This window comes from Portunus trituberculatus, chromosome 28 (assembly GCF_017591435.1).
Source record: "Portunus trituberculatus isolate SZX2019 chromosome 28, ASM1759143v1, whole genome shotgun sequence".
NCBI classification, from domain to species: Eukaryota; Metazoa; Arthropoda; class Malacostraca; order Decapoda; family Portunidae; genus Portunus; species Portunus trituberculatus.
In genome coordinates, this window is record NC_059282.1 from 573,585 (window position 1) to 597,269 (window position 23,685).

At 43.8% G+C, this 23,685-nt stretch overlaps 1 protein-coding gene across 2 annotated transcripts in view; it reads right to left on the reverse strand.

Moving 5' to 3' along the window:
* Positions 1-23,685, reverse strand: part of LOC123510121 (protein turtle-like) — a 211,144-nt gene that overhangs the window by 32,662 nt on the left and 154,797 nt on the right. The window lies entirely within an intron of this gene.

Consider the following 23,685-nt stretch of genomic DNA (forward strand, 5'->3'; position numbering starts at 1 on the left):
TCAGTTGGTAATGCAAAATGTCTTGATGCCTCCCTCAACTTTGTTGCGTCTATGTGCGGAACTACTTGACTTGCTCTCGTAACAAAGCTCTTGAATCTCTCCAGTTTTCCACCGCTTGGCTACGACTTCAGAGTCAATCTCGGTAAATTTATCTTTGTTGTATACTTCTCACCTAATTCCTCTGACTGTAAGAAATTCTTTGACTATTTAATTACAAAAGTGGAGCACATTTTGTCTCTCCTTTCGTGATCTCCATTCTTGAAGTATTCATTATTCACCACTAGGTTTGGCTCTCCTCTCTCTTCACTGATAATTCAGGTGAATTAGCCCTCAACTTTGCTATCCTCCATAACCTAGAGCAACCGGTGCAACATCCTACTTGTATTCCTGACCGTCTTGGAGATATATTCAATATTCATGACTTAACCTATGATCCTTTTTGCTTATGCTGTTATCTTATCTTCTCAGTTGTACTCCTCCAATCACAATCTCATATCTATATCTTGTTCTGTTTTTCCAATCCTATTCAAGATCCCCCAAAGACGGAAATTCTTCTGGCATTAGAAAGACCTGAGGAGGTAATATGTTGATTTTCCTTGGAATAACTACATACTGCCTCCGTGTGCTGAGTGCATAACAGAGGTGACAGTGTCTGGCATGGAGGCGTACACTCCTCTTTCTTTTTCTCAACCTAAACCTTCCAAACTTTGGTTCAACACAGCCTGTTCTCGTGCTATACATGATAGAGTGGTTGCCCACAAAAGGTACTTGAGCCTTCCATCACCTGAATATCATGCGTTTTATATTTCTTCTTAAATAGAAATCTTTCAAACTCCCCTTCAGATTTCTGGCATCTGGCCAAAAACATCTCCAATAACTTTACTTCTTCAACTTTCCCTCCTTTAATTCATCCTGATGGCACCACTGTCATCATATCTTCTCTTAAACCTTTGCTAATAACTCCACCTTGAATGATTCTGGGTTTGTCCTCTCCCTGTCTTCCTCCTTCTGACTATTTCATGCTTTCAATTAAAGTTCTCCGTAATGATATTTTACATGCCCTCGCTGGCTTAAACTCTAAGAGCACTTATGGACCTGATGAGGTCCCTCCTATAGTTCTCAAAAATTCTGTTTCCGTGCTTGCACCTTGCCTGACCCAACTCTTTCAACTATGTCTATCGACTTCTACCTTGTCTTCATGCTAGAATTTTTCCTACATTCAGCCTGTTCATAAAAAGAATGACCTTTCTAATCCGTCACACTACCACCCTTTAGCTTTGATTTCTTGCTTATCTAAAGTTTTTTAATCTATTCTCAGTAGGAAGATTCTCAAATATTTGTCACTTTGCAATCTACTCTCTGATCGTCGCTCTGCTTGTTATCTTCTAGCTTTCCTTACTGAGTTTTGGTCATCCTCTTTTTGATATATCGGTGAAACTTTTGCTGTTGCATTAGACATATCAAAAGCTTTTTTGATAGTCTGGGATAAAGCTTTGATTTCGAAACTGGCCTCCTACGGTTTCAATCCTTTTCTCTGCAACTTTATCTCAAGTTTCCTTTTCCGACCGTTCTTTTGCAGCCGTGGTAGACGGTAGCTGGTCTTCTCATAAATCTATTAACAATGGTGTTCCTCAGGGTTCTATCCTGTCACTCACTTTTTCTGTTATTCATTAACCCGTACAGCGTCAGAAACGTACGAGATACGTCGGCTACTCTGAGCGAACCGGGCGTCAGAGACGTATGAGATACGTCGGCGAGCTTTCTCGTGTTTTCGGAGGTATTGCGTCCTCAAAACCTACCATTATACTGCCATCATGCACTGTAGACATTGCTCATGCTGTCTCCTCGTCCCTGCTAACATGAATGCTTCCTGTATTTATTTATTACAATTCTGAACCCTAGCAGTTTCTGCTGCCTTCAGCTAGGTGTAGCGGGAAACTGACGCCTCAACTCCGCTAATATGAACAAAGCGTAATTTCCATTACTTACTCTTACCATTTCAGTTGTTTTTGGTAACTGTTATATTGTGGTAGTGAAAACTTTGTATGACATAAATAAGAATTTTCCAATCGCTTTGTTATAAGGAAAACAAGTACATATTACTCGGAAAATATTTGCACCGTGAAAGGCAACACTCCCTCGCGATATCTCGTGTCTATTTTTATCCACAAGCACTCCCAAACAGCAAAACATGACATGTTGTTTTTCTTTCAACTCAGGAACGATATTAGCATGTATCCAACTCGGGGATCGACTGGTGAGAAACGAGGAAGCGAATAAACTAGTCACATAAGGCTTTGCTAAGTCGCTAACCTTAGCGCAAAATATCTCGCACCAATTAATACCACTTCCAGTCAGTTCTGGGAGGAATGACTGTCATTTTCATTTGTTTCACATCATTTAAGACTGGTTTAGCAAAAAATAAAATAAAATCCATGATGTGGCCAGCACTGGCGAAATCACAAAGTCTCAGATCTGCTGACGCTGTACGGGTTAATAATCTTAACCAAACTTCTTGCCCTATCCACTCCTACGTTGTTGATACCACCTTACACTTTCCCACGTCTTTTCAGAGACTACCAACCCTTCAGGAATTCAACAACAGGGACACCACAGAACGCCTGACTTCCGATCTTTCTAAGATTTCTGATTAAGACTAAGAAAACTTAGTAGTGTTCAATGTCTCAAAAACTCAATTCCTCCATTCATCAATTCGACACAACCTTCCAGACAACTATCCCCTCTTCTTCATTGACACTTAGCTGTCCCCATCTTCTACACTGGATATCCTCGATCTGTCCTTTACTCATAATCTTAACTGGAAACTTCACATCTCATCTCTTGTTAAAACAGCTTCTATGAAGTTAGGCGTTCTGAGGCGTCTTCGCCAGTTTTTCTCGCTCCTCCAACTGCTAACTCTGTACAAGGGCCTTATCCGTCCTTGTATGGAATACTCTTCGCATGTTTGGGGTATTCCACTAACAGTTTTGTTTGATAGGGTGGAACCAAAAGCTTTTCGTCTCATCAACTCCCTTCTCTGAATGACTGTCTTCACCCTCTTTCTCACCGGCAGAATGTTGCATCCCTTGCTATCTTTTATCCATATTTTCATGCGAACTACTCTTTTGATCTTGCTAACTGCATGCCTCCCTTCCTCCTGCGGCCTCGCTGCAGAAGGCTTTCCTTCTCCTCTCACTCCTATTATGTCCAACTCTTTAATACAAGAGTTAAACATTACTCTCAATCATTCATACTTTTCTATGGTAAACTCTGAAACTCCTTGCCTGCTGTTTCCATCTTCCTACGACTTGACTTCTTTTAAGAGGAGGTTTCAAGACATTTGTCCCTGACTTTTGGATTTCTCTGATTATTTTTAAGGGAAATGGCAAACCAGTGGGACTATTTTTATCATTTTTTGGTTGCCCTTGGCCAGCTTCCCCTTTTGCATAAAAAGACTTTCTTTGACACTTTTCTTTATTATTTATCTATTATTATTTATCTATTATTTATTTACTTATTTATTTATTTACTTATCTATATTTGTTTTGTTTGTTTGTCTGAATGTCTGTTTGTCTGTTTGCGTACCTGTACATCAATTTGTCTGTTTACATCACCTGAAGGATGGGGATACAGGTAAAGAATGTGGGAGGACTATATAGTCAAGGGAGGCAGGTGGACAGAAATTATAAGTGGAGAAAGAAGTGTGATAGAGAAATGCAGGTGGAGGAATGGAAAGAAAGGTGGAGGGTGGCTGATGGAGGGAGGGCGATGGAGGGAGAGAGGGAGGGGTAGGAAAAGCAGGTGTAGGGAGGAGGGAAATGAGGATGAAGGGAGGTGGAGAGCTGGGAGCGGGGGAGGAAGTGGCGGGTGGTGCTTGAAGAAAAGGAAAAAAAGCCTTATTAAGTTATTGATTTCGTGCAGCTTTTATTTATTTTTTTTTTCGTTTTCGTTTTCTCTAATTTAATTTGATTTATTTATCAATTATGTTTATCTATGTGTTTGCGTATCTATTTACCTTCATTCACCTATCTACAGGAAGTATCTACCTATATTTTCGTATTTATCTAATTATCTGTAGCTGTTTGTCTGTATGTGCGCTTGTATATATCTTTTTATGAGTCTCTTTACTTCGAGATGATTGGTTTATTGACTGCTGCTTTTGTGTGAGAGACTTGTTAAAAAGAAGAGATACACAAATTTTTGAATAAAATAATAAGATTAAGAAGCAGTAGACACTCGCTACGACGGCTGAATGACTCCATGGAAGGTTTTGGGATGATGAGGTAAGGTGAGCTGTACATATGTTGCTAATCCTACTGTGTCCTATCTCTCTGTTTCTTCTTCAGTCTCAATACCAATACAATTGTACCTAGCACTTTAAAAATTATTTCTTATTATTTATAATAAGCTGCGCACACAGTCATACATTTACATAGTCTTTACGCTAAAACTAAGTGCATGGATCAAACTTAAAAATAGAGAAATGAATAAGGAAAATAAATATAAGAATAAAACAAAATAAATAAATCAACTAATGAAAAAATAATCATAAATGATTATAGTACAAAAGCCATTCGATTCATAGATTCATACACGTTTCTCTCTCATAAGACTGTATAGATTCTTACTGCCACAACATTGGATCTGTTACTGTCTTGCTATCCTACTATCTTTTACCGTTATTGCCTTGGTTACTGCTCTTCTGAATTCGCTAACTGTTTGCCTCTCAGCCTCTCGTGGCCTAGCTGCACAAGATTTTCCACTTACTCCCGTTCCTATTCTGTCCAGCTTACTAATACAAGAGTTCACCGGTATCGGGTGAACTATGATGGTGAGCAGATTTCTATTCTCTTGCGTGTCAACACAGGAAGACGCTCAGAAGAAAGACCTCCTGCATCATACTTAGTTTTCTCGCCACCTAAACCCAGTCTTTCAATCCACTTAATATTGAACTCTGGTACACAAAGGAATTTCAAGATACATAACAAACTAAATCTCTCTCTCTCTCTCTCTCTCTCTCTCTCTCTCTCTCTCTCTCTCTCTCTCTCTCTCTCTCTCTCTCTCTCTCTCTCTTGGTTCCTATCATATTTTATTTCGGGAAAAAGCATTGTAAATTAGCTTTTTTCTTAATTTTTTCCCTTCAGCCGCTTTTCCTGGCACGCGAAAAAAAATGCTGATTTAAAGAGTAACAAAAAGAGTTTGTCATGATAAAATGAGGCATGAGAAGATAATGCAATGATAGGAAATGTGGATGGTAGAATATAATGTAAGGAAACAGAAATCGAAAGATCAAGTGATGATGATGGAAGGAAGAACTACGAACAATAATTCAGAGAAGGAAAGAAGGAATAAATACAATAACAATAGACATAAAGAGAAAGAAAGGAAAGAAGGTGAAGTAAAGGATGGAATGTAGGGAAAAGAGAGAAAAGAGAAAGATAGGAGACAAGAGAAGGAAAAGGAAGAGGAAGGGGAGTAGGATAGATGGAGACATGGAGAAAGAGGAGGAGGTAAGGTTTGGAAGGAAAGATAAACAGAAATAGAGAAGGAGGAAGAGGGGATAGAGGAAGACGGAATGGAAGGAAGTAAATGGAGCACTTTGCAGGGAGGAAGGAAAACAAGAGCAGATATATATATATATATATATATATATATATATATATATATATATATATATATATATATATATATATATATATATATATATATATATATATATACATATAGAGAGAGAGAGAGAATGTGTGTGTGTGTGTGTGTGTGTGTGTGTGTGTGTGTGTGTGTGTGTGTGTGTGTGTGTGTGTGTGTGTGTGTGTGTGTGTGTGTGTGTGTGCGTGCGTGCGTGCGTGTAAGGGTATTGGTCTCACATTTTTACAATTTTTCCCTTTTTTTCAGGCTCTTTTTCCAGGATTTTTTTCTCCATGGCTCGAACAAAGTCGAAAGGTGCCGCCCAATCAAGTCATTAAACTCACCTTGACTCGATATTTCAGGGACTATTTTTCCTTCCTTTCTCGTGTGGTGGCTGTGACTGCCTCTTTGTTTTTTTTGTGTGTTTCCCTCCCTTCCCCCAATCTCTCTCTCTCTCTCTCTCTCTCTCTCTCTCTCTCTCTCTCTCTCTCTCTCTCTCTCTCTCTCTCTCTCTCTCTCTCTCTCTCTCTCTCTCTCTCTCTCTCTCTCTCTCTCTCTCTCTCTCTCTCTCTCTCTCTCTCTCTCTCTCTCTCTCTGTCTCTCTCTCTCTCTCTCTCTCTCTCTCTCTCTCTCTCTCTCTCTCTCTCTCTCTCTCTCTCTCTCTCTCTCTCTCTCTCTCTCTCTCTCTCTCTCTCTCTCTCTCTCTCTCTCTCTCTCTCTCTCTCTCTCTCTCTCTCTCTCTCTCTCTCTCTCTCTCTCTCTCTCTCTCTCTCTCTCTCTCTCTCTCTCTCTCTCTCTCTCTCTCTCTCTCTCTCTCTCTCTCTCTCTCTCTCTCTCTCTCTCTCTCTCTCTCTCTCTCTCTCTCTCTCTCTCTCTCTCTCTCTCTCTCTCTCTCTCTCTCTCTCTCTCTCTCTCTCTTTTTTTTTTATTTAAACTTAATGCACATAACATACACATTTTACACATAAGTACGTTTACAGTTGGAGCTGAGTTCGTGAGCTTGGCATGTGACGCTCATTCTAAAGCTGCTCCCGGGGACGGCATTGTGAGCAAGGGTGTCATAAAACTGTCACTGTCAGTTGCGCACCTCCCTCGCCACTGATCAACACTGTCATGTCAGGCACACGCACATCCCACGTCACTGTGTTTCACTGTCACTGTCAGGCATACTATTTTCCTCCACTGTCACTGTCAGGTGGATTGTAGGCTGGTGGACACTGCCATTTTATCACCTGTCACTGTCACTATCAGGCGGATGTGTCCGTAACCAGGCGTCTCTCTCTCTCTCTCTCTCTCTCTCTCTCTCTCTCTCTCTCTCTCTCTCTCTCTCTCTCTCTCTCTCTCTCTCTCTCTCTCTCTCTCTCTCTCTCTCTCTCTCTCTCTCTCTCTCTCTCTCTCTCTCTCTCTCTCTCTCTCTCTCTCTCTCTCTCTCTCTCTCTCTCTCTCTCTCTCTCTCTCTCTCTCTCTCTCTCTCTCTCTCTCTCTCTCTCTCTCTCTCTCTCTCTCTCTCTCTCTCTCTCTCTCTCTCTCTCTCTCTCTCTCTCTCTCTCTCTCTCTCTCTCTCTCTCTCTCTCTCTCTCTCTCTCTCTCTCTCTCTCTCTCTCTCTCTCTCTCTCTCTCTTTAGGGTGGCTTATCTTTACCTGTCTGTTCTACTTCCCGCCCTGTTACCTTCCTTTTCTGAGCCGTGATGGGCCGCCAGTCACTCCCAGGCCGTCTCACTCTAACCGCTTGAGATAAGAACAGAATATCATATTAAAGACTCACTCTCTCTCTCTGAACACCTTAACTAACTTATGAACAACCTGTTCGATCGATCTCTCTCTCTCTCTCTCTCTCTCTCTCTCTCTCTCTCTCTCTCTCTCTCTCTCTCTCTCTCTCTCTCTCTCTCTCTCTCTCTCTCTCTCTCTCTCTCTCTCTCTCTCTCTCTCTCTCTCTCTCTCTTTTTATTTAAACTTAGTTACCATTACAATATTTACATAATAAACTTAAAGTTGCTAGTGGACACTAGGCAACTATTCTAAAAGTTTATGTGGGTGGCAGGTACCTGAGGTGGTACCCGCGCCAACTAGCATGATACACTATACTTTATATACATTATGTACAGGAGGAGCTGGACAGGAACGGTGTGGGGAGTGTGCCTCTCCAGGTGTTGGCAGCCACTTTCGCCTGGTGATTTGACATGTCTGCCACACCAGGTGTGGCCTCCGTGAAGCCGTTCCAGAGACGCGCTGCCCTGGCCTTGTACGTCCTCAGATGCTGTGACGTGTGTGATCGTGGCACCGTCACACGTCTTCCGGCCGCTGCCTGTCGCGTCGCGCGTTGGGCGTGGTGAGGCGGCAAGTACAGGCGGGTGAGGTGGGAGTGTGGAGCACCTGTGTCTTGTGGCAGACTGTCAGAGCTGCCACATCGCGACGGTGCTCCAGGGATGTCACACCGTCGGCGAACTCCTCATCGTCCCCCCAGCAGTCGGAGAGCGCGCCTCTGCACCGCATCGAGTCGCCTGGTGTGGGTGACAGCACTGGACATCCACGTCAAGGCTCCGTATTCCATACAAGGGCGGATCTGAGCCTTGTACAGCGTCAGGATGCCTTGGGGATCCAGGTTGCTTGCCACCCTGCGGAGGGCTGACACACGCTGAGAGGTCTGGCGGGCCACAGACGCGAGGTGCTGGTCGTAGCGCAGCTCCCGGTCAATGGCCACACCCAGGATCTTGATGTCGTCTTGGAGGGGCAGCTGGACACCCCCAAACCTTATTTGTCCCTCCACGGCCTGGGTGGCGGCGGGGGACCGGGAGACGACCATAGCGTGTGTTTTCTCAGGCGCGAAGTTGACCTGCCATAGCGCCCCCCCACTCCTCTGCAGTTTTCAGCTGCCTGTTGACTGCAGCAACAGCGCGCCTACTGTCCTGGCGGCAGTAGGAGACGGCCACCGTGCAGTCATCAGCATAGGCTTTGACTGTGGGGAGCTGGCGAAGTAAATCGTCTATATATATGTTCCACAGGACTGGCCCTAATACAGAGCCCTGTGGAACTGAGGCTTCTATGGGGGCAGGCGCTGAGGACCGTCCATTGATGACTACCCGTAGTGAACGACCATGGAGGTAGTCATCAAGAAGAGACAGCAGGCTCCCGGCTACGCCTTTGGCACGCAGCTTTGCCAGCAGGGCGGAGTGCCACACCCGATCATAGGCGCCCGCGATGTCAAGCGCCACCACGAGTGTGTCCCGGCCTTCGTCGAGGGAGTCCTGCCACTCTTGTGAGAGGAGGAGAAGCAGATCTGAGGTGGATCGGCCCGGCCTGAACCCAAATTGGTGAGGCGAGAGGAGACCGTTGTCTGCAAGGTGTTTCTCTAGGGCGGCAGCCAACATCTTCTCAAACACCTTGCCAACAACCGACAGCAGGGAGATGGGTCGGTAGTGGCTCGGGTCCGTCCTGGAGTCTTTCTTGTGGGCGGGAACCACACAGGCTTCTTTCCAGGCAGATGGCCACTTCTCCTCCTCGAGGCAGGCAGCGAAGATGTTGGCGAGAGGTGCAGATAACTCCTCGGCACAGTTCTTTAGTACCCGAGGACTGATGTTGTCAGGGCCTGTGGCTTTCCTGCATCGATTTCCTCGAGTACTCTCTTCACCTGTGCCGCGGTGACGGAGACCGACGTGATGGTGTGGTCAGTCTCTCGGGGCAGCTCAGGTGGAGGGCGGTGAGGGTCGTCTACTTGCATTTTTTGTGCAAATAGTTCGGCCAGGAGAGCAGCCTTGTCATCGCTGCTAGTAGCCGTGGACCCGTCTGGCCTGGTGAGGGGGGGCACGCTGTCCTGTCTCAGCACGCCCTGCCGCTCCTTGACGAGCGCCCACCACGCCTTGCTCCCCACTCCAGGACCAGTGAGTTTGCTCCTCATCACTTCCTCCCAGTGCTGCCGCGCCCACTTGGATGTGGCTGTCATCCTCCTGCACGCAGCTCGGTGGAGGGCGAGGTTGTGGTGTGAGGGCGTCGCTTGTACCTTCGCCATGCCGCATATTTGGCCTCGGCAGCAACCCGGCAGCGGTAGCCGAACCATTTAGGGTCTGTGGCTTTGGCGAGGTACGTGCGATGGGGAACAAACTGGGTCTGGAGGTCAAGTAGCTTCGAGGTGAGGACGGAGACCTTCTTCTCCACGTCCTCGACGAGCAGCGCCTCCCAATCCGTGGTACTGAGAGCCTGCCGCAGGGATGGCCAGTCAGCCTCCTCCCAAAGCCATATGTTGCGCGGCACAGCCTCTTCTCTCGCAGCGGTGAGTTGTACGTGGGTCAGCACTGCGTGGTGATCAGAGCTGCCCACTTTGTCCAGCTGTTGACAGGTAATGTTGGCTTCAGGGAGATCAGACAACACAGGATCGAGCAGCCCTCCTCCTTCATGAGTTGGAAACGTCACGTGGTTGACGAGTCCTTGCACCGCTACAAGATTGTCGAAGGCCTGCTTCTCTAGGTGGAAGTTGAGGTCTCCCAGGATAAGGACGGACTTGCATTGGTGGCGCCGAAGCAAGTCGTCCAGCTCATCCGCCAGGAAGTCCAGCGCGAAGCGTCCTTGTGTTGGGGGGCGATACAGGACGCAGAGAAGCAGACCACTGTTATCTCGCAGGACTATGCGGAGGAACAGCGCTTCCATGAGGTGAGGGAGGTTGACTGACAGCTCCTGGGTCTGGAGGCCATTCCTGAAGCAGGCGGCCACGCCCCCACCCGTTCTGCCATCGCGGTCGTTCCTCACCCAGTCCGTGTAGCCGGGGATTCTGCCGAATGTTGGCTCCACCGCGCTACATAGCCACGTCTCTGTCACTGCCACGATGTCTGCTTTATACCGCAAGACAAAATTATGTGAGAGGTCTGCGATGTTGGTGCGCAGGCCTCTGACATTGGCAGACACCACAGTGAGCTGGGGGGCATGACTGTGGTGCTGACGCGCGGGTGGAGCCCTGGGTGGTTGAGGAGGACTACTGCGAGATAACTGCTGCCCCACGAGGGTGAGGTCCAGTCCCGGTGGTGTCGTGGCTGCTCATCCCGGTAGTACTGTTGAGGGCTGGAGTCACGAAAGGGAGCGTGGGGGGGGCAGGGCGCTGTGGTGGCGGGGCTGCCCTTCCATCCTGCTCTCCGCTATTACCCTTCTAAGGATGGCTTCCTGCCTGGCGTCGGCTGCACGAGTGAAGCAGATCTCCGTCCAGTGTCCAGGGCGTAGGCAGTACTCGCAGGTGGGGCGACTATGCTGTCCTGTCGGGGAGTGGCGAGGCAGAGCCATTAGAGGGGTGGGGGACGGGTGGCGGGGCCGAGCGGTCGAGAGTGCGGGGTGAGGTGACTGCTGAGTAGACGACCCCTTCCTTGCCTTTTTCTTTCGCTTGGCTTTGTTGTTCCTTGGGCCTCCCCTCGTTCCTGATGTGTCAGACTCAGTGGTTGGCGAGTTAGTGGAGGTGCCGGAGGAGGCTGTGGTGGTGGTGGTGGTGGCGGAGGCAGTGGCGGCGGTGGCGGCGGCTGCGGCAGTGGTGTGGGAGGGATTACCGGTGGTCGGAAGGGGGGATGCAGGGGGTGAGACTGGTGAGGAATCAGTGCAGGAAGCAGCTGTGTTGGTGGGCGGAGAATCTCGCGGGCGGTGAGTGTTAGCGAGGGGTCTCGGCAGGCCAGACTCCCACCACTGCCTTGCGGTGGGTGAGGAGGTGCATTTCCTCGCCCAAGCGTTGTCGATGGACGAGGCGATAGCTGTGGTGCCCATTGTGCGGTAGACCTCTTCCCGTGTGCGTCTTTCGCGTCGCTTAGGGCCTCAATTAGCTGAAGGACTTCTAGAAGCTGAGGTTTCCGGTCTATTATCCAGTCCCTCTGTAGAGTGAGTGACTGGACGACAGTGTTTTGCCTCGAGACTTCCTGCTTGAGGCTTAGTGCGTGAGCCACAAGCTCCTCCTTCTGCATCTCCATGTACTCCTGATGCTCGGTGTCACCGTCCTCGGTGTGGTGTGAGTCATCGTCAGCATCAGGGAGGGATGGGGGGAGGGCCGCGGCTGTCGCTGTGTCACCATCCTCGTTGCTGGGGGCAGGGGGGTTGGTGGCGACATACGTCACTTCAGCTTCTATATTGGCCTCTATGCGCAGCTGTTGGGTCTCGGAGCATGTGTATGTCTCCCGATCACCAAGGCACATGGCGTGACACACATTAGGGCAGTCTATCTCGCCCTCACAGAAGACGAAGGCGGCATTTTGGTGGCTGCCCTGCCACAGACAGCGCACCAGCGTCGGGGACAATAACCAGGGTGACTTATCCTCGAGATTTTTTGGTGTGTTGCCATGTCTGCGGTCACGAGGTGGGGAGGGGAGGGATGGCGGCTGAGACAGGGGTGGTGTTCCCAGGGGATTTGTGGTATCCGAGCGTAGGACAAGCAGCTGAGGCGATCAGGACAGGCAGATGAGGTGATCACTTAGTGAATAACGAGAGCACTATGAGAACACTATGCACATCACACACTGACTGCTCACTGCTCCCGTCGGTCCTGCTGGGTGATGACACAATCCCGCCGTGGATAGAGATGCAATAAAAATGGATGCGTGGAGCGAGAGGATGGAGGAGAGAGGCTTGGCAACCCTTGGGGGTGCGGAACGCGGCAGCCAGATGCGGGTGGGTCAGGCTGAGGTCAAAGTAGGTCGGTGAGGCTACATACGATTATTCCTTGCTGTATTTCTACAAGATCACTTTGCACTTTCTCTTTTTCTATGTAGCGTTACGAGGCACTTGTTCACAGATAGGACACCGTTACACTGCACTAGCTCACCACTAGCCTCTGAAAAATTACCTTTGTGACGGAGTGACCTCGCGCGTGACCTCTCTCTCTGCTGGCGTCTCTCTCTCTCTCTCTCTCTCTCTCTCTCTCTCTCTCTCTCTCTCTCTCTCTCTCTCTCTCTCTCTCTCTCTCTCAGTATCTATCAATCTACGACTATATCTATCTATCTTTTCACACACACACACACATACACACACACACACACACACACACACACACACACACACACACACACACACACGTCCAGACGGGCAAAATAAAAATTATATAGAAATGCAAACACAAAGTCTATCTTTTTCTATTATTTTCTATTATATTGCGCTCTTAATATATTTTGGCAGGAATGTTTTGATAAATGCGTAGAGGATACTTAGAAAATGTATGTATGCTTATGTGTATGTATGTATTCAATGTTTGTACCTATGTATGTGTGTGTGTTTTAGGGTACAGTGTGTGTGTGTGTGTGTGTGTGTGTGTGTGTGTGTGTGTGTGTGTGTGTGTGTGTGAAATGAAACATCGTATCTTTCTTCTAACTGAGTTAATTTTGAAAGAGATTGCTGTAAAGAGGAGGAGGAGGAGGAGGAGGAGGAAGAGGAGGAGGAGGTATACAGAGCAACACAAAATAATAACAGACAATAGCAAATGTGTTGTATGGGATAAAAGAATAGTTTAGAGGAAGGAGAAGGAGAAGGAGCACGAGGAGGAAGAAGAGAAACAAGAACAACTACATAGAAAAGAAAAAAATAACAAATGATTAGGGTATAGGAAGGTGAAACTGAATAAAAACGAGAATAGCAACAACAACGACAACAAAAACAAAACAACGGAAGAAAAGAAAAGCAAGAGCAAACACAGAAAAGAAAAAAAATCAGTAAGGTATGGAAATATGAAACTGAATGAAAACGAGAAGAGCAGCAGCAGCAACAACAACAACAACAACAACAACGACTACAACAACAACAACAACAACAACAACAACAACAACGACGACGACAACGACAACAAAAACAAAAACAACAACGTTAGAAAAAGAAAAACAAGAAGTACATAGAAAAGAAAAAAAGATGAATAAGGTATGGGAAGGAGAAACTGAATAATAACGAGAAGAGCAACAACAACAACAACAACAACAAAAACCACAACAACAACAACAACAACAAAAAAAAACCACAACAACAACAATAACAACAACAACAACAACAACAACAACAACAACAACAACAACCATCAACAACAACAAAAACCACAACAACAACAACAACAACAACAAAAACCACCACCAACAACAACAAAAACAACAAACAGAAGTTAAGGAATGAATATCAAACGAGGATTCTGTACAAGATGGAGATGAAAATAAAGAAGAGAATATGAAGCTGAAGGAAGAACAAATGAAATGAACGTATAATAACATCAACAAGAAAGTTGAGAAAAAAAAGTGGAACTGAAAAAAAAGAACGAAATTGATAGATAAATGAATATACAAATCATAAAACTGAACCACGTAGCTTTTACAAATGGCCTCGTTAGTATCAAGAAACAGAGCGGTAGCGGTGTTTACGTATCTTTGCAATCCTTCCCCTTCGTCACCTCGCAACCCTCAGCGTGATGCAGCGTGATGTATTTGAGTGCCTTACGTTACTCACTCCTACCCCAGTGTGCCCTGATTACTATCATTCATCCTGTAATGTGTGGCAAGTAGGACAGGTATAATAATAAGCAAGATGATAATTATAATGTGTTAGGGATTGTGGAATGAATTAATGTTACATAATATAGTAGGAGAAAACACGTATAATAGTGAAAATGGTAAGCAAGGTGATGATGATAGGGGATAGCGATGATAGGATTGATAGTGCAGGTAGTAATAGCAAGCAAGGTGATAGTGAAGATGATATGATTATGAATATTTCTTAGATAGCGTCGCAACAACTAATGTGATATGACACCGAAATGAAGATGAATATATACGTAAATACTGCATGATATACTGGTCACATTAAGATTTAAAGTAAAAATAAATAAAAAATTATGTTGAATTTGAAGCAATAGAAAAATCAGAAGTAAGAACACAAATTAATAGGTCTGGAATTTGAGTATATTAATTTCGAGTAAGAGCTTACTGACTAAAAGGAACAATAGTACGAGTGTTAATTATGTAACAGGTAAAGGCAGGTGTCACGTCCCGGTTTGCCTTCCAAGAGTAGATAGTACATTAGACCTAGAAGGTTATATAGGGTGTCGAATTATCCACTCGACCTATCTGTGACGGCAGTACATACACTCTCTCCCTTGCCACTACTCTCCACTCTGGTATCTACACCCAATATTAGATCATTCAGATGTGTGCGATCAAACAATACAAATAATAACACAAATAAAAGAACATATTCTTAATAATATAAACTTACATAATACACTTACAAATAAATAAAGGCACTAAATAAATACACCTGAAAAAACTAACTCAACACACAACACTACTTCCCACATGCACTCCTTATCTTCTTATATATTCACTTCGTGTAAATTTCCCCCACCCACTTTCTACCGTGCAATCACAATATTCATAACACTTTATTCATCCCAAAACATCACTACAATACATTACACCTCGCAATACCTGGGCTGTCGTAATCACCCGGAGCCCACCAAAACTCCGCCACTCACAACCAGAACCTCCACACAGCAGCTTTACTCCCTAGACAAGAGTTCTTGAAACCGTATAGAATACAGCAACCTGATCCCGAACCATAGGGCACGAATCCCTCCATCCTCATAAGGCACCAGTCCTCTCAGACATCCTTTGTCCTGAGGCGCACACGCGGCTCGCCAAGCTCGCTAATTTTACACTTGTCATCTTTAATCCCCTCCCTTTTTATATAAGAACACAAAGCACATAAACATGAGAATTAACTTATATAATATAATATGACTAAACATCTGATATTAATTAATATAATTATATCAATAATACATATAAAACTAAAAAAAATAAATGAATGGGACATAGCCATAACAAAAGAAAATGAGTCATATTCAGGCCCAACTCGGCCTACAGCATAAAACAGATGTAAAAATTATGATAATAGTATTAAGAATGATAGTACTAGTCTTTAATGTATAGCAGGTGGGAACATATTTAAAAATTATAATGAAATGGTAATAGGAATGATGGTAGATATCTGAAACGTATGATAAAGACAGGTGTGATGGTAAGCGAGGAGACAATAATAGCGATTGTTATAACAATGTAGCAAAGGTAACAAGACTAATAGTTAATAAAAGTGATAGGAAAGATAAGTTCCCCTATAAATGAAAGAGGAAAGTGTACTAGGTATGTTACGTAAGATAATATAAGTTATTAAAGGGAAAATATCATACCAGGTGGCATGTTAGTAAGACATTACAAGTAATCAGAGGTGTCATACAAGGTAGCAAGGTAGCAAGAATGAATCTTTATTGAATATATATATATATATATATATATATATATATATATATATATATATATATATATATATATATATATATATATATATATATATATAAAATCACCGAACAAGGATAACATAACTGTAATCAAGAAAAAAGCCACTAAGGTGCACAAGTAATCAGGAATATTATACAAGGTAGCAAAAATGTAAGATTGAACAAATTATCAGACAAAAATACTGAAGATAATATCAAAGATGAATAAGTTTATGCAACTCCTGTTCAGCATGATAGGCTAATGCTGGGGTCACACTACAGCTTTTTCTTCACTACGACGCCCCCGACACCCTGTATTCGCTTAACGACTCAATGACAGTCCCAGAATGAGCCCCTGGAGGTATATACAGAGGTCCAAAGCGTTTTCCCATGTCACATCATCCCACAGCATGGACATCTACATAACTCATTATGAGTCTCCTAAAGTACATCACTGTCCTCGCTGACACGGAGACGCATCTCGCCAGGGACATCTTGAGGATGGAGTCTACATACTTCAAGAGGGCTTTGTGAATACTGGATGATCATGATAATACCACCGATAAAGCTTGTTTCCCGATGTTCTCTCTCTCTCTCTCTCTCTCTCTCTCTCTCTCTCTCTCTCTCTCTCTCTCTCAAAAAATGGTGTATATCTTCACCGCCTGCGGGTTTATTTATTTTGAGTACGTTAACGAAAGCCTTTCGCCACCACCACCAACGCCGCCACTACCACCGCTCACATGCCTTACAGAAATCGCCGCTTGGCAACTGAGGCAAACAGCTGTCCTCTTGTCCTTTTTTATTTTATTTTCATTTGCCAAGGGCAAATGAAATAAAAAAAAAAGAAAAAGAAAAAAAGGCCCACTTGAGCGCTGGCTCTCTACAAAGAGAAAAACGTCAGCCAAAATTAGGGAGCAAATGTCTCGATACCTTCCTCTTAAAAGAAGACAAATCGTAGGAAGTCGGAAATACAGATGCAGAGAGGGAGTTCCAGAGTTTACCAGTGAAAGGTATGAATGATTGAGAGTGCTGGTTAACTCTTCCGATAGAGAGTTGGACAGAATAGAGATGAGAGAAAGAAGAAAGCCTTGTGGAGCGAGGCCGCAAGAGGAGGGGAGGCATGCAGTTAGCAAGATCAGTAGAACAGTTAGCATGAAAATAGCAATAAAAGATAGAAAGAGATGCAACATTTCTGCGATGAGAAAGAGGCTTAAGACAGTTAGTCAGAGGAGGGGAGTTGATGAGACGAAAAGATTTTGATTCCACCCTATCTAGTAAAACTGTGTGACTGGAAACCACCCCCCCCCCCCAAACATGTGAAGAGTACTCCATACAGGGGCGGATAGGGCCCTTATATAGAGTTTGCAGTTGGAGGGGCGAGAAAAACTGGCGGAGACGCCTCAGAACGCCTAACTTCATAGAAGCTGTTTTAGTAAGAGATGAGATGTGAAGTTTCCAGTTAAGTTTATGAGTAAAGGACAGACCGAGGATATTCAGTGTTGAAGAGGAAGAGAGTTGAGTGTCATTGAAGAAGAGAGGATAGCTGTCTGGAAGGTTGTGTCGAGTTGATAGATGGAGGAACTGAGTTTTTGAGTTTTGGATAGGGCCCTTATATAGAGTTTGCAGTTGGAGGGGCGAGAAAAACTGGCGGAGACGCCTCAGAACGTCTAACTTCATAGAAGCTGTTTTAGTAAGAGATGAGATGTGAAGTTTCCAGTTAAGATTATGAGTAAAGGACAGACCGAGGATATTCAGTGTGGAAGAGGAAGAGAGTTGAGTGTCATTGAAGAAGAGAGGATAGCTGCCTGGAAGGTTGTGTCGAGTTGATAGATGGAGGAATTGAGTTTTTGAGGCATTGAAAACTACTAGATTTTCTCTGTCCCAATCGGAAATCTTAAAAAGATCAAAAGTTAGGCGTTCTGTGGCGTCCCTGCGTGATCTGTTGACTTCCTGAAGGGATGGTCGTCTCTGAAAGGACGTGGAAAGATGTAGGGTGGTATCATCAGCGTAGGAGTGGATAGGGTAAGAAGTCTGATTAAGAAGGTCATTAATGAATAATAGAAAGAGAGTGAGTGACAGGACAGAACCCTGAGGAACTCCACTATTATTAGATTTAGGGGAACAGTAGCCGTCTACCACAGCAACAATAGAAGGGTTGGAAAGGAAACTTAAGATAAAGTTGCGAGAGAAGGATAGAAGCCGTAGGAGGGCAGTTTTGAAATGAAAGTTTTATGCCATACTCTATCAAAAACTTTTAATATGTCTAACGCTACAGCAAAAGTTTCACCGAAATCTCTAAAAGAGGATGATGACCAAGACTCAGTTAGGAAAGTCAGAAGATCACCAGTAGAGCGATCTTGACGGAAGCCATACTGGCGATCAGATAGGAAATTGTGAAGTGACAGATGTTTGAGAATCTTTTTTTTCAGGATAGATTAAAAAACTTTAGACAAGCAAAAGATTAAAGCTATAGGACGGTAGTTTGAGGGATTAGAACGGTCACCCTTTTTAGGAACAGGCTGAATGTAGGCAAACTTCCAGCAGTAAAGAAAGGTAGAAGTCGATAAACAAAAATGAAAGAGTTTGGCCAGACAAGGTGCAAGCACGGAAGCAGAGTTTTTGAGAACTATAGGAGAGACCCCATCAGGATCATAAGCCTTCCGAGGGTTTAGGCCAGCGAGGGCATGGAAAACACCATTACGAAGAATAGTCAGAGGGAGGAGGAGAGGGAGAGACAGGCGGCCCAAAATCATCCAAGGTGGGGTTGTGAGCAAAGGTTTGAGAGAAGAGTTCAGCTTTAGAGACAGAAGAGATGGCAGTGGTGCCATCAGGATGAAATAAAGAAGGGAAAGATGAAGAAGTGAAGTTATTGGAGATGTTTTTGGCTAGATGCCAGAAGTCGCGCGGGGAGTTTGAGTTTGAAAGATTTTGACATTTTCTACTTATGAAGGAGTGTTTGGCAAGTTGAAGAACAGACTTGGCATGATTCCGGGCAGAGATATAAAGTGCGTGAGATTCAGGAGATTGAAGGCTCAAGTACCTTTTGTGGGCAATAGCTTGAGAAAAGGAATAAGGAATGTATGCCTCCATGCCAGATACTATCACCTCTGTTATGCGTTCAGCAAAAAGAGACGGGTCTCTGACACGGAAGCAGTAATCATTCCAGAGAAAATCAGCATAATACCTCCTTAGGTCCCGCCAGCTGGCAGAGGCAAAACGCCAGAGGCACCTTCGCTTTGGGGGATCCTGTGGAGGGATTGGAGAAATAGGACAAGATATAGAAATGAGATTGTGATCGGAGGACCTCAACGGAGATGAAATGGTGACAGCATAAGCAGAAGGATTAGAGGTGAGGAAGAGATCAAAAATGTTGGGCGTGTTTCCAAGACGGTCAGGAATACGAGTAGGGTTTTGCTCCAGTTGCTCTACATCATGGAGGATAGCAAAGTTGAAGGCTAGTTCACCATGATGGTCAGTGAAGGAAGAGGAAAGCCAAAGCTGGTGGTGAACATTGAAATCTCCAAGAATGGAAATCTCTGCGGAAGGGTAGAGGGACAGAATGTGCTCCATTTTGGAAGTTAAATAGTCGAAGAATATACTATAGTCAGAGAAGTTACGGGAGAGATAGACAGCACAGATGAATTTAGTTAGAGTGACTGTTGAGTCGAGGCCAGATGGTGGAAAACTCGGAATATTCAAGAGCGTGGGCACGAGAGCAAGTTAAGTCGTTGCGTACATAGGCGCAACATCCAGCTTTGGAACGAAAATGAGAAGAGGGAAAGTAGGAGGGAACAGAGAATGGACCACTGTCAGTTGCTTCAGACAGCTGTGTTTCGGTGAGGAAAAGAAGATGAGGTTTAGTAGAGGAGATGTGGTGTTCCACAGAATGAAAATTAGATCTAAGGCTGCGAACGTTGCAGAAGTTAATGTAGGAAAAATTTAGGAAGATTTCAAAGCATTTGAGGTCGTCACTGAGAGAGGCGTCTGACCTAGGGACATGTTTGGTCCCCTCCCCAGAAGGGGACTCCGAGGCATGGTTTGGAGTAGTCCTTGTGTTACTGCTGGTGCTGGTGGTGCTCCTGCTGCTCCTTCAGTTGCTCCTGCTGGCCTTCTTGTGGTACAGGGTATACGTCCACCTTCGTGGGGGTCTGAAGGTGGATGTTCACTCTTGGTGTAGGAGGTGGCCCTTCCATGCTCATGTCCAATAGGCCTGAGATGTCCAGGGATATCCCAAAGTGATCTAGCGACGACGATGGGACATCATACCCTCGCCTGCCCTTCCTCTGTCCACTAATCTTCGGTGGGGAAAACCATCTTCAGAGCACGGTGCGAACTGGTGCCAGTTTTTTTTTAACTGGCGACAACGCGCGAGCAGTCACACTGGTCACGACCATTCTAGCGACAACGTTTTCGTGCGCTGTGCCAAACCTATGTTCAAAGACCAGTCGTAACTCCGTATTTTAACGATTTTTAACTCGTTCGATGTCGAACGATGCCGTTAGCAACACGTACAATATCATATCTCTCTATAACGTCATCGTAAATAATCATACGCCCGATGAAATGGCTTTGCTTGTCGTGACATTCTTTCCGACAGTGGAATGCAGCGCTCGATTGTTGTAATGTTTCTAACGATGTCGTGTGACAACAAGGACATCTCGCGACATCTTATGATATCGTCACGTTAACGTACTACTTGATTTACATCTTAAGACAGGCCAAAAACCGTAAAAATGACGTCATTGCTGCCGGGGACAGCCCTCTTACGACCGTCGGGGACGTCGCAGTCAAAAAAAAAAAAAAAAAGCAGCAGTGTGACCCCAGCATAAATGGGGGAAATTCGGTCAATTTGGTCGAAGATTCTTGAAAATATGATATTTGACATCTAACATGGTGACTTTCATCCCAAGCTGTGGGAAGTGTTTGCCAGGCACAAGATGTATTTCTCACTTAGTTCTTGCGGTTTAAAGGGCCGGAACTTTAAATGTGAGCTTGTGTCACGCCCCTTTTATCTCTTAGGGTTTGATTTTCTTAAATTTGTTTTGCTTTTTTTGCACTGTTTATCGAATTTGTCTTCTGATCAAGCAGTACGATAGTTTGGAAGAGCCTATGACGTGTTGCCACTTTAACCCATCGGTCCTACCACTCCACAGTGCGATCTCCATCAACTTGTCGCGCGTTTTTTTTTTTTTTTTTTGGTCTCCTACAATTGACAATGCCACGTGTAAGTGCTAAAAGAAAGGTGAAGAGTGAAATAAGTCGCCAGAGAGCCTTAAAAAGATGGAAGACTGAGGAGACATGTGAATCAGCCGCTTCGTCTTCCTCCAATCTTCACATAAAAAAAAATATATAAAAAAAAACACGTGTCTTGAGCAAGCTATACAGATACAGCCTATTACCACAAGAGGAGAGGCAGACCTATTAAACGAGTGATGATGGTTCTCTGGTAGTGATATCGTTGGGAAGACTACAAAAATTGGTCAACCTTATGAAGTGTGAGTATGGAAGCCGTTACCTCAGAAATAACGAGTAGTAACTCCGAAATAGGTTCTACCTGGCCACAATAAGATGGTTTAACTTCAGTAATATCCATAGAATATGTTATTTTCATAATGGATATAGATATATCCATTATATGTGATAAAGTCATATTAATATGTTCTAAAGTAATATCAGTATGATAAAAACGGGACCAGGAACTAGAAGCCTACCAGGCAAGGAAGAACTCACCATGTGTAGGTAGGTACATTCTATAAGCTATCCATAGCCTCATACTATCAAAACAACCACTACCAACCTCCAAGATGTCAAAGGATTATGTGAGTAAATATTTGTATTTGGTGCGTGTTCGAGTGAGTTACTATGGGCGTATTGAAGATGTTTACAGAAAATGCGTTTTTCCAAACTTTCTCTTTTTGTGCATATATTGCTGAATAATTGTTTTCAGTAATTGACCGATTTCAAAAATTCTTTTAGCAAAATAATCATCAACCTTATCTTTACAACCGTGACCATGGCTATGATAAAATTCATTCAATTAAATTCAAGGTAGATTTTTAAACTGAAAGTATCGAATAGAAAATGTATTAGGTTGTAGTGTGATGAAATTGTTATAACTTAGTTTACGTGTACGCCGATAATCACATTTGTTGGTTGTTACGTCTATTATCAAGAGGATATTGCCATATATATATATATATATATATATATATATATATATATATATATATATATATATATATATATATATATATATATATATATATATATATATATATATATATATATATATATATATATATATATATATATATATATATATATATATATATATATATATATATGTACGTATATGAACATCGAACAAGGGTAACATAAATGTAATCAAGAAAAAAGCCATTAACATGGATAAAGTAATCAAGGATGTTATCCAAAGTAGCAAAAATGTAAGATTGAAATTATCTGACAAAAAATACTTTAGATAATACCAAATATGAGTAAGATTTTGCAACTCCTGTTCAGCATGATAGGCTAAATAAGATTGTTATTATGTCAACAGCTTATTACAGGATTTCCTTTTTTTTTCTTTTTTTCTTTTGCTGTCGAAGAAAAGAAAAAAATAAGTCGTTATCTCAGTAGTATAATGGTAATACACTCCATCTTTCAGTCCTTGGTTAAAAATATAAATTTTTGAAAATAGAAAAAATTAATCCCTGTAACTCGTGAATGTAAGAATGAAGAAATAGCAACAAAGTATAGACAGGAGTGAGTCACTTGGGTAGTGCCAATAAGCAACACATTAAGAAAACATTTTAATACCGTCAACTATGCTTTGAGTGGTGGTAGTGGTGGTGGTGGTGGGGTGGTGGCGAAATGTGTACTAGTAGTGAACTGATACATGCAAAGATCCGAATGATAAGCAATATAAAAGATAAAGAGTAATTAACTAACACTATTAATCTAAGAGAGAGAGAGAGAGAGAGAGAGAGAGAGAGAGAGAGTGTGTGTGTGTGTGTGCGTGTGTGTATGTGTCGTCTCTCTCTCTCTCTGATAGCGTGTCTCTCTATCCCCGTGTTTGTCGCAGCATGATCCTAACTCGTGTACTTGCCGTAGTCTCTATCTGCTGGCGACGCTGCTTCTGTGTGGATGGGAATGAAAAGCGGAAGGAAGATAGAAAAGACGATGGTAAAAAAAAAAAAAAAAAAAAAAAAAAACTTCCACCAACCACTCTTACGCCGCCATGTTTGTTTACTCGCTTCAGGAGGAGAAGGGGGAGGAGGAGGATGGGGAATGGAAAAATAGTAGGTGTAGGAAGAAGAGGAGGAGGAGGAGATCAGATGGAGAGGGGGAAGGGGAGACAGTGAAGAAGGATGACAAGGAGGAAGAACAGAAAGAAGAGGGGTCACGCGAATTGAAGAGAAGAAGAACGAAGAAGGAGAAGAGAAAGTAGAGGAAGAGAAAGATCATGAGGATTAAAAAGAGAGGGATGAAAACAGATGATACTGGAAACGAGGAGTAAGAAGATGAAGAAGATAAGGAATGGTTATATGAGAAAAAGAAAGGGGAAAAAAATTACAAGAAACGATGGAAAGGATACAGGTGCAGCAGAGAAAAGGAGAAGGAAGGATACGGAAAATAGGTAGAAGAGCAGGAAGAGGAAGAGAAGGATTTGCATGCGTAGTATTAAGACATAATTTACCGGATTTTTTTTTACTTTTTCCTCTTATGCATTCTGATTCACGTTCCATGTCGCGTATATTTTGAAGTTTTACTCTCTCTCTCTCTCTCTCTCTCTC